Source organism: Pinus tabuliformis, chromosome 9, assembly GCF_031772625.1.
Source record: "Pinus tabuliformis cultivar Carrire ecotype Pingquan chromosome 9, CPIR1, whole genome shotgun sequence".
Classification (NCBI taxonomy): domain Eukaryota; kingdom Viridiplantae; phylum Streptophyta; class Pinopsida; order Pinales; family Pinaceae; genus Pinus; species Pinus tabuliformis.
Window position 1 is genome coordinate 239,123,340 of NC_142307.1, and position 11,612 is coordinate 239,134,951.

Consider the following 11,612-nt stretch of genomic DNA (forward strand, 5'->3'; position numbering starts at 1 on the left):
GAAACAATGGAGGCCATTCTCAGGCATCAAATGCCTCCATAGGACTGGTGGGTCAAGGCAATTCAAATGATTTTATGAACAGCAGGCCATCCACTAAATTTCGGTTACAGAAAAAACTGAATTGTCGTGCACAGGACAGTTTATTTCGGTCAGCAGGCATTTAAGACGAAAGCTGAGCCAACTCAGCAAAGCCCATAGCCAGCACAGCAAAGGGAAAGCTACAGGTGTCCCAGCCAAGAAAGACAGCGGAACAGCTCCACAACGCCTTCTTCAGCATTGATGCGGATCACTCCAACCGACTCGTTGGATTCCCAAAGCTAAAATATCTTCTGACAAATGCAAAAGCATTTATGTTGTATTAAAGGAAGCATTAACTTTTACTCCGCTGTAATGACAAAGTTGGTGAAAAAGTTATTTCTCAGATGACTCAACGCCTTGATATTTTGTAAAGATGTTTTGTATTTATAGAGCCCTCGCACTAGAGATGAGGTTGTTGTTGATTTCTCCTAAAGAAGTTCTTATGCTGTAATCCTTTTCAGAAGTTAATAGAGCAAAGCAATGGAATTTCTCGGATTTCTGAGGTGTTGGATGCGTTCTGGTGTCTGTTGATAACTACTGGATCCCTGTGTATTTCATCATACAATAAGTCTCTGTATCTCTCTCTGTTATTTAGTTGTTTGTTAAAATCCATATATGTTATCTGTTTTCAATACTAAGCAACAAGGAAAAAGAATAGCTTTCAGGATTTATTCATTGAGTAACCTGAGTTCAATCTGCGTTGTTTATCAATGTTTTCTTCAGCTGTAATCTAGTTAAGTGTAATTCTTAAATGCTGCACTTACGGAATACATCTTTCACAGTGGCCTTTTGTCTCAGGAATTCGACTTTTGCTCCTGTGCAGTGCGCTCACTTTCATCCCACCAACTTAATAGAAAATCCTTAATTGCTTTCTGTTGGTTGACATACATCACCATTTGATCTATTTTGTCTGTCTAAATACACAATAGGCCATGTTGTTTGAACACCACCTATCCAGCGTATCAGATCATTTCACAACTCCAGACTCCATTGCCCAATGGTATTATACTATTTAAACACTATATCATAAGACCTAAAAGAAATCCCTCAACCAAAAAACATAAACCAAAACCTGAGCATAATAGCTGGCCTAAAACACCATCATAACAGAGACAAATCATAAAGAGAGAGCCCTCTCTGGTTGCAGTTAGGCTAGGAACTGTAACCCAAAGTTTGGTTAGTGGTTACCCCGGCCGTATTCCCTTGGGAGTCATAGGGAATAACCTGGTTGTTAACAAGTTGCACAAAATGCATTGATACTAATTAAATTATTGCAGCCTATACAAATTCCTCTTTAACTTCTCTCCAACTAAGGAAAAAACGGAAACAAGTTATCCTCCACAAAATCTGTCCAACAACGCTAGTAGTTTATTTCTTCTTCTCAGTAGCTGCAACAATCCTCATCTTTCTAAGGACATTGGACATCTCCTCTCTCTTCTTCTTGGCCCTCTTATGTGTTTCCAGCTTCTTCTTTGCCACTTTCAAAGCACGCTTATCCTTCCCCACTTTCAACAACTCGGTGATCTGCTTCTCGTATGGGGAAAAACCTACCACTTCCCTTATCAAATTCCTCACAAAATATGTTCATTTGCTCCTCTTCCCTTTGTTGGCAGAGGGACAGGGAGCCAGCTCATGCTTGGTAACTATATGCCTCTATTCACGGCTATGAAAATCACTGCTTTCAGTTGTGCAAGGCAAAATTTATTTTAAATAAAATTTAATATTAATAAGCACTTGGTAACTATATTCCTCTGTTCAGGGCTAATATTTATTAATAAGTGCTTGGTAACTATATGCCTCTGTTCAGGGCTATGAAAATACCTGCTTTCGACTCGGCAGTGCCAAATTTATTTGAAATAAAATTTAATATTTATTAATAAATATACAATGTAATAAATAATATGTTTTGTTATTTAATAAATTTTAAAAATTTTAAATGAACAAATAATTAAAGTTCAAATCTAATTGTTATTTATTTTTATAAAATAATGTTTTGATGATGATATGTAAATAAATGGTAATGGACGGATTTCGACCAAGGTCTTGTTGGTGTTGGTGAAAGGCATTTTTTTTGTTTTTATATATCTCCTAAGAGTTTTAAATTGGGTCATTCGGGGTCTGATCTTGGTGGCTAGGTCTTTCTAGCCCATCAGTCATGCTTCTTTTCAAGTAGGCTATTAACTTTGCTTTGGATGACAAGCCTTTTGGGAACTATTCTATCACTCGCGGTTGCTTCATTATGATCCTCTATGCCAGTGGATTTTCTAATTTGGTAGATTTTGGGACCAGTGATGTATCTTGCTCTTATGTGGCGTTCATTTGTCAGGATAACCCCATGATGCACTTGTCATTAAACCATGCTTGAACCTCTCACTTCTACCCATCCATGCTACCCTTATGTCCCTTTGCCTCCTTCAATACACCAAAAGATCCTCCTACCCCAAAATTCATGAGAATTGAACATTTGGAGGAGTCATTTAACAACCACCTCTAAAATCTTAATTCTAATGACTTTGGGGGGGAGGGAGGTTGGGGGATGGTCCAAAACTGCCTCCAAAAGTTACATTGTCATGATTTTTAAGGGGGGTTGTCAAACAACCCCCCTTGAAAGGCACAAGAATTAAAGTTTAGAGAAGCATAATGGCATCCATCTGCCTAGCTCAGGCTACTAGGAGTAATGACTCTACCAATCACATTCAACATGTTTTTCCAAGGTATTTGAAGTGGGAACTGATATAGATAACAATTGCGATGACGCAAGTTCGGAATCCGCGACTACTCATTGGAAATTGTAACCTCAGAACTTGAGAAGGATAATAGATAAAACTAAAATGATGAAATTTGAAACCCTGTGGCTATTCCTATCCCTCGAATCACTGTAATCACACTCGTTATAGACAAACGAAAAGAAAATCAGGAACACCCTGTTGGGTTGTGTTATATTCTTTCCATGATTAACCTACGTAGTGAACCAGGGGGTTAGAGGGCGCCCCCCCTTCGTTGCACCCATTGCGCAACGGGGGGGTCACAGGGGGGGTGGCAACCCCCCTCAGGGGGGTTTGAGGGGGGCAGGTAGCCCCCCTCTAGGGTGTCTGGGGCAGTGCCCCAAAAAAAAATTTGGACCCTATATTAGGTTGGGCGAACCTACCTATGGTTTTCGGATCATGGTTTTGGACACGATGGTTTTCAGTCCATGGTATTGGATGCTTTGACATGTATAAATATGTATTGTAACATTGAAAGGAATATAATGAAAAATCAAGCTAGTAGTCCCGGTTTTGGGATCCAGGGGAAAATATCTATGTATATGTGTTTTATGTGTTATGCTCTCGCATTGTTTATTTTCTGTGTTTTAGAATTCGTATGCAGGTAATTTTTGTACGGGGTTAAAACCTACATTTGGTATTAGCGTTGTTTTGGCTTCAAGGGGATGCCTTTGTTGCTGAGGGGTTTCACTCGGGCCTATGGTAGACCCTGTTTAGTGGGAGATCTGCGAGATAAATTCTGGTGGTGAAAGAAGATGGCGAGCAGTGGAAATATAGAGATCAAGAAATTTAATGGTCAGAGTTTTGAGCTATGGAAACTCAAGATGGAGGATCTGTTGGTGAATAAAGATTAGTGGATCACGGTAGATCCGGGTACTAAACCAACGGGAGTGTCCGATGAAGAATGGAAGAAGTTGGATTGGAAGGCAAAGAGCACAATACGATTGTGTGTCTCAGATTCAGTATTGTTGAATGTATCAGGGGAAGCTACGGCAAAGGCTTTGTGGGATAAGTTAGGGACTTTGTACCAATCTAGGTCTCTGGTGAATAAACTGTTCTTGCGAAAAAAGTTGTATAACCTGAGGATGAAAGATGGAGACTCAGTGACAAAGCATCTGAACGCATTTAATATTGTGGTAAGTCAGTTAGCATCTGTTGATATTAAAATTTCAAATGAAGATAAGTGCATCAATTTGTTGTGTTCTCTACCAGAATCGTGGGATAATCTAGTTATTGCAATAGGTAGCAATGCAACTGCCTTGCAGTTTGATGAAATAGTCTCATCCTTGCTGACGGAGGAGATGAGATGGAAAAATATGGAGAGCCAGAATGGTGATGCCTTGTCTGTACGAGTATGGTCCCAGAACAGAAAAAAAATAATTCATTGAGTGGGAGATCTAAATCTCCAGGAAAACCTGTAAAGGTGGTGTGCTGGAAATGTGGAAAGGAAGGGCACTACAAAAGGGATTGTAAATCTAAAGCTCCTGATAAAGGAAAGGGATCTAATGCTGTTCCTTTTGCAGGGGCAAAAAAACCACCTCAGATGAAGGTGGGGATGTGTACTTGGTTTCTTCTAGTACACATGTAGATCATGAGGCATGGTTGATTGACTCAGGTGCATCCTTTCATTTCACTCCCCATAGAGAGTGGTTCTAGAGTATGAGAAATACGATGGTGGTGATGTCTTCTTGGGGACGATAGGAAGGCTAGAATCATTGGTCGTGGAAAAGTAAAGTTGAAGTTGCAAGGTGGAAGGGTTAGAACACTTCTGGGTGTTCTACATATTCCTGCATTGGCCAGAAATCTGATTTATGTAAGCTAGTTGAATGATGTAGGTGTAAAAACAGTGTTCGAGAAGGATACCTGCAAGATGGTTCGGGGAGCACTGGTATTGATGCGGGGAGTTCAGATTGGAACTCTATACAAGCTGCAAGGTAGTACTGTTGTTGATGGGTGCAACAATTGTGGTCCCTGAAAGTGGAGCAGAAAATCTAGTGGTCTCTGGAGAGAAGACCATGTTGTGGCATCAAAGGCTTGGACATATTGGAGAGAAGGGCCTTCGAATACTTCGTGGTAAAGGTATGGTAGAAGGTATGAGTAATAGCTCTCTAGATTTTGATTTCTGTGAAAATTGTGTATATGGGAAGCAGAATCGGGTAAGTTTCCCCTCTGGTGGTAAGAGGGCGAAACATATATTAGAGCTTGTGCACAGTGATGTGTTTGGACCTATGAATGTTCCATCACTGGGTAAGTCTGTGTACTATGTATCATTTATAAATGACTTCTCAAGGAATACATGGATATATTTCCTTAAGAAGAAATCTGAAGTCTTTGACAGGTTTAAAGAATTTAAGGCTCTTGTGGAAAACCAGACAAAGAAGAAGATAAAGGTGCTAAGGATAGATAACGGTGGAGAGTTTTGCAGTAAGGAATTTGAAGAATTCTGTAAGAAGTGTGGTATAGCACGGTAGAAGACTACTCCATATACACCTCAGCAAAATGGAGTTGCAGAAAGAATGAACAAGACGTTGATGGAAAGGGAAAGAAGCATGCTCAGTGGTGCCGGGTTAGGACAAGAATTCTAGGCAGAGGCGATGGAGACAGCATGTTACCTGGTCAATAGATCACCTTCATCAGCGTTGGAGGATAAGACTCCACAAGAGGTATGGACTGGTAAGAAACCCTCTCTTTCACATCTGAGGGTATTTGGATGTGATGCATATGTACATGTTCCAAAGGAGAAACGAACCAATTTGGATAGTAAATCTGAAAAGTGCATCTTTATTGGGTATAAGGATGGTTTAAAGGGTTATAAGCTTTGGAACCCGGCAACAAGGAATGTTGTGTATAGCTGAGATGTTGTGTTCAGAGAGGTAAAAGATGTTGTTAAACATGAATTCAAACCAAAAGAACCTAAGAAGATAGAGTTTGAGCTAAAGGAGGAAGAATCAGACTCTACAGCAGAGGAGGAATCAGAAGATGAAGAGCCACAAACTCCAGGTGTAAGAAGATTAGTTCAAGAATGAAGGAAGCCAGAAAGGTATAGTCCATCTGCTTTCTGTTCAAATTTTGCTTCATCTATTACTGATGATGATCCCATAACTGTGAAGGAAGCAGTAGATTCAGAGGATGGAAAACTCTGGAAAGAGGCCATGGTTGATGAAATGGCATCTTTGCAAAAAAATGAGGCTTGGGATCTCGTGGAGTTTCCAGCTAGAAAAAAACCCATTGGCAGCAAATGGGTGTTCAAGAAGAAGACAAATGCAGAAGGAAAGGTGGAGAAATACAAAGTTCAGTTGGTAGAAAAAGGTTATTCCCAAGTGCCAGGAATTGATTTTGGTGATATTTTTTCTCCTGTTGCCAAGGTAACTTCTATTAGATTACTTATATATGTTGTTGTTGCTTTTGATTTTGAGGTAGAACAGATGGATGTGAAGACAACATTTCTTCACAGGGATCTGGAAGAGGAGATCTACATGAAGCAACCTACAGGCTTTGCGGTGAAGGGTAAGAAATAACTGGTATGCAAGTTAAGAAGTCTTTGTATGGGTTAAAACAGTCGCCAAGGATGTGGTATCAGAAATTTGATACATTTATACAGGGACTTGGCTTCACTAGAAGCAAATAAGATCACTGTGTGCATTCTAAATTAATTGGTGACCGTGTTATTTATATGGTCTTGTATGTGGATGATATGTTGCTGGTTGGAAATGACAAAGAAATTATCCAGGATTTGAAGACCCAATTGTCCTCCAAGTTCGACATGAAAGATCTTGGTGCTTCAAACTATATTTTGGGCATGGAAATTAAAAGAGATCGGGCAAAGAGGAAGCTCTGGTTAAACAAGAGGAAGTATGTCACGACAATAATGCAGAGGTTTAATATGCAGGATAGTAAACCGGTGAAGGTTCCTATTCCTGTAGGTGTAAAGTTATTTGTTGAACAATGTCCCAAGACACAAGAAGAGGAAGAGGATATGTCCCATGTTCCATATGCAAGTGTAGTTGCCAACCTGACGTATGCAATGGTCTGTACTAGACTAGACATTGCAAATGCAGTGGGAGTATTGCGCAGGTTTATGTCAAAACCAGGGAAGGAGCACTAGACAACAGTGAAGTGGGTTTTCAGGTATTTGCGTGGCACTAGTGACTATGGTTTGTGCTACCAAGGAAGACCAGGATTGGACAAAGTGTTGGATATTAATGGCTTTGTTGATGTAGACTGGGCTGGAGATCTGGATCATAGAAGATCTACAAGTGGGTATGTGCTTAACCTATTTGGAGGTGCAGTGAGTTGCATGAGTAAGAAACAATCTGTAGTGGCACTATCAACTACAGAGGCAGAATACATGGCAGCCACTCATGCAAGCAATGAAGCAGTTTGGTTGCAGAGATTGTGTTCAAGTATGGGGTTAGCACAGGGAGTTATAAGGATAGACTGTGACAGCCAAAGTGCAATTTTATTGGCAAAGAATCATGGTTATCATTCAAAGACAAAGCACATTGATGTTCAGTATCACTTTGTGAGGGATATGATTGAAGACAAAAAGGTGTTGTTGGTAAAGGTGGACACTTTTAAGAATACTGCAGATGCATTGACAAAATTTGTGAGCTCTGAGAAGTTCTCCTGGTGTAGAGAAACAATGGGCATTTCAGGGTTGGAAAAATGACTAAGCTCTCCTGTGGCCCCCTGTGGAAAGAAAACAGCAAGTGGGAGAATGTTGGGTTGTGTTATATTCTTTCCACGACTAACCTACGTAGTGAACCGAGGGGTTAGAGGGGGGGCGGATCCCCCCTTCATTGTGCCGATTATGTAGCGGGGGCATCACAGGGGGGGCGGCAACCCCCCCTTTTCTGGGGGTTTGAGGGGGGTGGGTAGCCCCCCTCTACAGGGTCTGGGGCAGCACCCCGAGAAAAAAAAAATTGGACGCTATATTAGGTTGGGCGAACCTACCTATGGTTTTTGGTCCATGGTTTTGGACGTGATGGTTTTCGGTCCATGGTATTGGATGCTTCGACATGTATAAATATGTATTGTAACATTGAAAGGAATATAATGAAAAATCAAGCTAGTAGTCCCGGTTTTGGGATCCAAGGGAAAATATCTATGTATATGTGTTTTATGTGTTATGCTCTCGCATTGTTTATTTTCTATGTTTTAGAATTCGTATGTAGGTAATTTCTGTACGGGGTTAAAACCTACACACCCGCCATGGTTCTCTACTTCATTTTCAAACCTTTGAATCAATTTTTTCAATTTTGTCATTAAAAACATAAACCCCTAAATCCAAACCCTTGTACATCAATATCTCAAATAAATGTAAGGCAATTGTAGCCAAATGGGATGCATCATTACTAATAGGTGTCCTTAACACGCATGTGTATGCTCTTTCCGGCTACACTAAGGTTTCAAGTATATACATAATTGCTATATACCAAAAGTTGCATCTATCTTTTCACTATTGTAACAGGAATCTAGATATGTAAAAATGCATGGACATAAGACATATACAAACCCAACTGACCTGTGAATTCTCTAAAGTTGCACACTTCAACTGCGAATTAGCTATTTCCCACCTCTTCAAGAGCCTCCAAGTTCTCTCCAATGATATTTTATCCATTGCAGAAGCTACAAATATATATAGAATTTCCCAACCCTTAAAAATCCCTAACCACATATGAATTTGTCTCAAAAATAACCAAAACACTCCCACCAAAGGGAAAAAAATTGGCTCCAAAAACCAGTTTCTTGGATGGTTCAAAACATCTAGATTTCGTGGAGAGTTCATCATAGTAAGAATAGTCAGTTTTCATGGAAACAGTGTTCATAGTCAGATGTCACGGGGTAAGAATGACCAGTTTTCATGGAAACGGGGTTCATAGTCAAGTTTTCACGAGGGTTTCATAAGAAGGTGTCAAAGACATAAACTTCATAGACATCCAGTTGGTTTCCCATTTTCATCGAAACTAGAACCTAAGATTAATGATAGAGAACACATAAAATGAGTTTGGGTTTTCGATAATATTAGATTATTCATAGCGAGCATGATAGTCACCTAATAACATTGATTTAAAATAAAAAAATAATAAAATTGATAAAAAATAAAAATAAAAACAAGTATACAATTAAGTTATGAACATTTATTTATAAATATATTTGTATATTATATATGTGTGTGTGTGTGTGTGTGTTATAGAAATATATTTATATGTTAAATATAGATATATTAGGTTTATCTATTTATATTTTAATCCTATATTTAAATAAATTCGAACTAATTTTAACATGAAGTAAGGTTATGATTATTTATTTACTAAATGTAAATATGAAGATTTAACTCTAGATTTAAAGGAACTCACATGAAGCAATGAAGTTTAAAAATTAAATTTTATCACCAAATAAATATAAATATCAATATTTAACTATCTGAAAATTACCTTTACTAAAATTATAATGAAGCCATTAGTGCAAACACAAAATTAAACTTTACCCAAATAAATATAAATGTCAATATTTGATTTGACTATACATGCAAACCATTGGTGCAAACAATAAATTCAATATTAAAACAATTAATTTCTTATGGATAACTCCACCCCTGGTCTCTAAATTTTAGCACTGCAACTTGATTTAGAGAAGAGGGTCTCTGAATTCATCAGCAATGTTAAAATTTAGAGACAATTAAAGGGTCTTCGGAATTTTAATGCCGTAGATGGATTCAGAGGCCCCTATGTCTCTAAATTTTAACACTGTAGATGGATTTAGAGATCCCTCTAAGGAGGTCTTTGAATCCATCTACAGTGTTAAAATTTAGTAAAATGTGACACTTCAGTATCAAAATTGCAATTTTCCATTTCCAAAGTGACACAATTAAAGATTACTAACATAAATGACTAATTCATATATTTTGTCAATTATTATCTGGTTATATATTTTAGCCTTGGACTAAATTAGTCATTTAAGTTAGTCACTTTTAGTTGGGTCACTTATTATCTAGTCATATATTTTATCCCTCGACTAAATTAGTCATTTAAGTTAGTCGTTTTTAGTTGGATCACTTAAAATTGCTCAAATTTAGTAGTAATTCACTTGAAATCAGTGTGGTGACTAACATTTTTAGTCACTTAGTCACTAATTTCATCATTTTCTACTAGTGTTTAATGCCTATCGTCAAGGTTAGGTCTCTTATTTGCACAATAAACTATATCATCCTTACAACAAATTCTGCATTCCTAGCTCCACAATCCACGTCCTCGGACTCAGTGTCCTTTTTTTTGTTACTCCAAATATTACAACATATGTGCATTCTTTTTACAATGGAACTCATACCAAAACCTTAGCTGAAAATTTTCACATAGACAGTGAAACTCATGAACACTAATAATTAGTAAAACCCCTTTTCTACTGTCTATTCTTGTTCGCTGATCTGATGCAAAGTGAAACAAATGTCAAACAACTCTAATTGTTTACTAATTTATTTTAAGAAATAAACTTTCTATCAAATTAATAACTGTAAGTATTAGTACACAAGAAAACAACAATGTTGTCGCCTATTCAAATTTAAAAAAAAAAAAAAAAAAGTCATTTTGCAAAAAACTAAGTAAAAATAAGTTTTGCAAAAAAAACTATACCAATAAAAGTAGATTGAGTTCATATATGTGTGTGTGTGTGTTATCGAAAGCTCATTATTTTCTTTAATTAAGAATACTCTACAAAATTACACTTAGGAATTAAGTTTTAATATTTTGAAATTAGAAATTGAAATGAAATAGTTCACAAATAACATTATAACTAGATAAACTAAAAACTAAATGCACACGAATCATGTATACAAATAAGCAATGACATGCCACCACGTGGCTCATGTTAAATAATGATAGAATGAATTTTCATCATGAACATGTGCATCATAAAATGAAATATTTGAAAACAATCTTAATCTTAGTAAATGAACTATTTGAAAATAATTTTAATTGCAGTCACAGTTGAGATTATTATGGTGCAATAACTGACAGGACCATGTTCCTGCTCGCATCAAACAAGTGTTGAGATGATTTTGTTTTTGTTCAAGGTGTTCTTCAAATAAGCTCTATAAGCTCCTTTATGTTGAAATTTGAAGAACTCACTTTAAATAAGGCATATGACCTTTGTTTGTTAGGATCCTATTACCTTATTTAATGCAGTTGAGTGATACATTGAAATCAAGTGATCGAATTTTTCAAAGTAAGCTCGATAGCTTGTTCCATCTTTCAAAGTGGCGTGATCACATCTTCAAAGAGGCTCAATGTAGAGGGACAAGTTTTCAAAATCATTTAATGGGCAGTATTTCAAAACAACCAAATGGCCTATTTCCTTGTGTCAAGGAGAGCTTTTGAAAGAATCTAATGAGGGATCTTTCAAAATGGCTTGGTGGTCCATTTCCTCCGTCACAAGGATATTTATAAAGAGCCTAATACACAATATTTTGAAATGGTCTGATGATTTATTTCCTTGCATTTTGTAGACCTTCAAAAAATGCCCCATGAATGCTTTTTCAAAATAGCCTCATGGTCCATTTACTCACATCTGTTTCAAAAGTGCTTTATGGACAATCTTTCAAATGCCCCAATGGCCTATTTCCTTGCATTGGGTTGATCTTTCAAATATCCTTACAAGCAATATTTTAAAATCGCCAAATGACCTATTTCCTTCCCTTAGGAAAATATTTCGAAAGTTCCCAAGGAGCGATCCTTAGAAACAACCCAATGGCCTATTTCCTTTCTATCCAAG

At 37.5% G+C, this 11,612-nt stretch overlaps 1 pseudogene; it reads right to left on the minus strand.

Annotated features, from left to right (window-relative positions):
* Positions 1–1,446: 1,446 nt before the first annotated feature.
* On the minus strand, positions 1,447–8,463 carry LOC149148068 (large ribosomal subunit protein eL36y pseudogene; annotated as a pseudogene).
* Between the last annotated feature and the right edge of the window lie 3,149 nt (positions 8,464–11,612).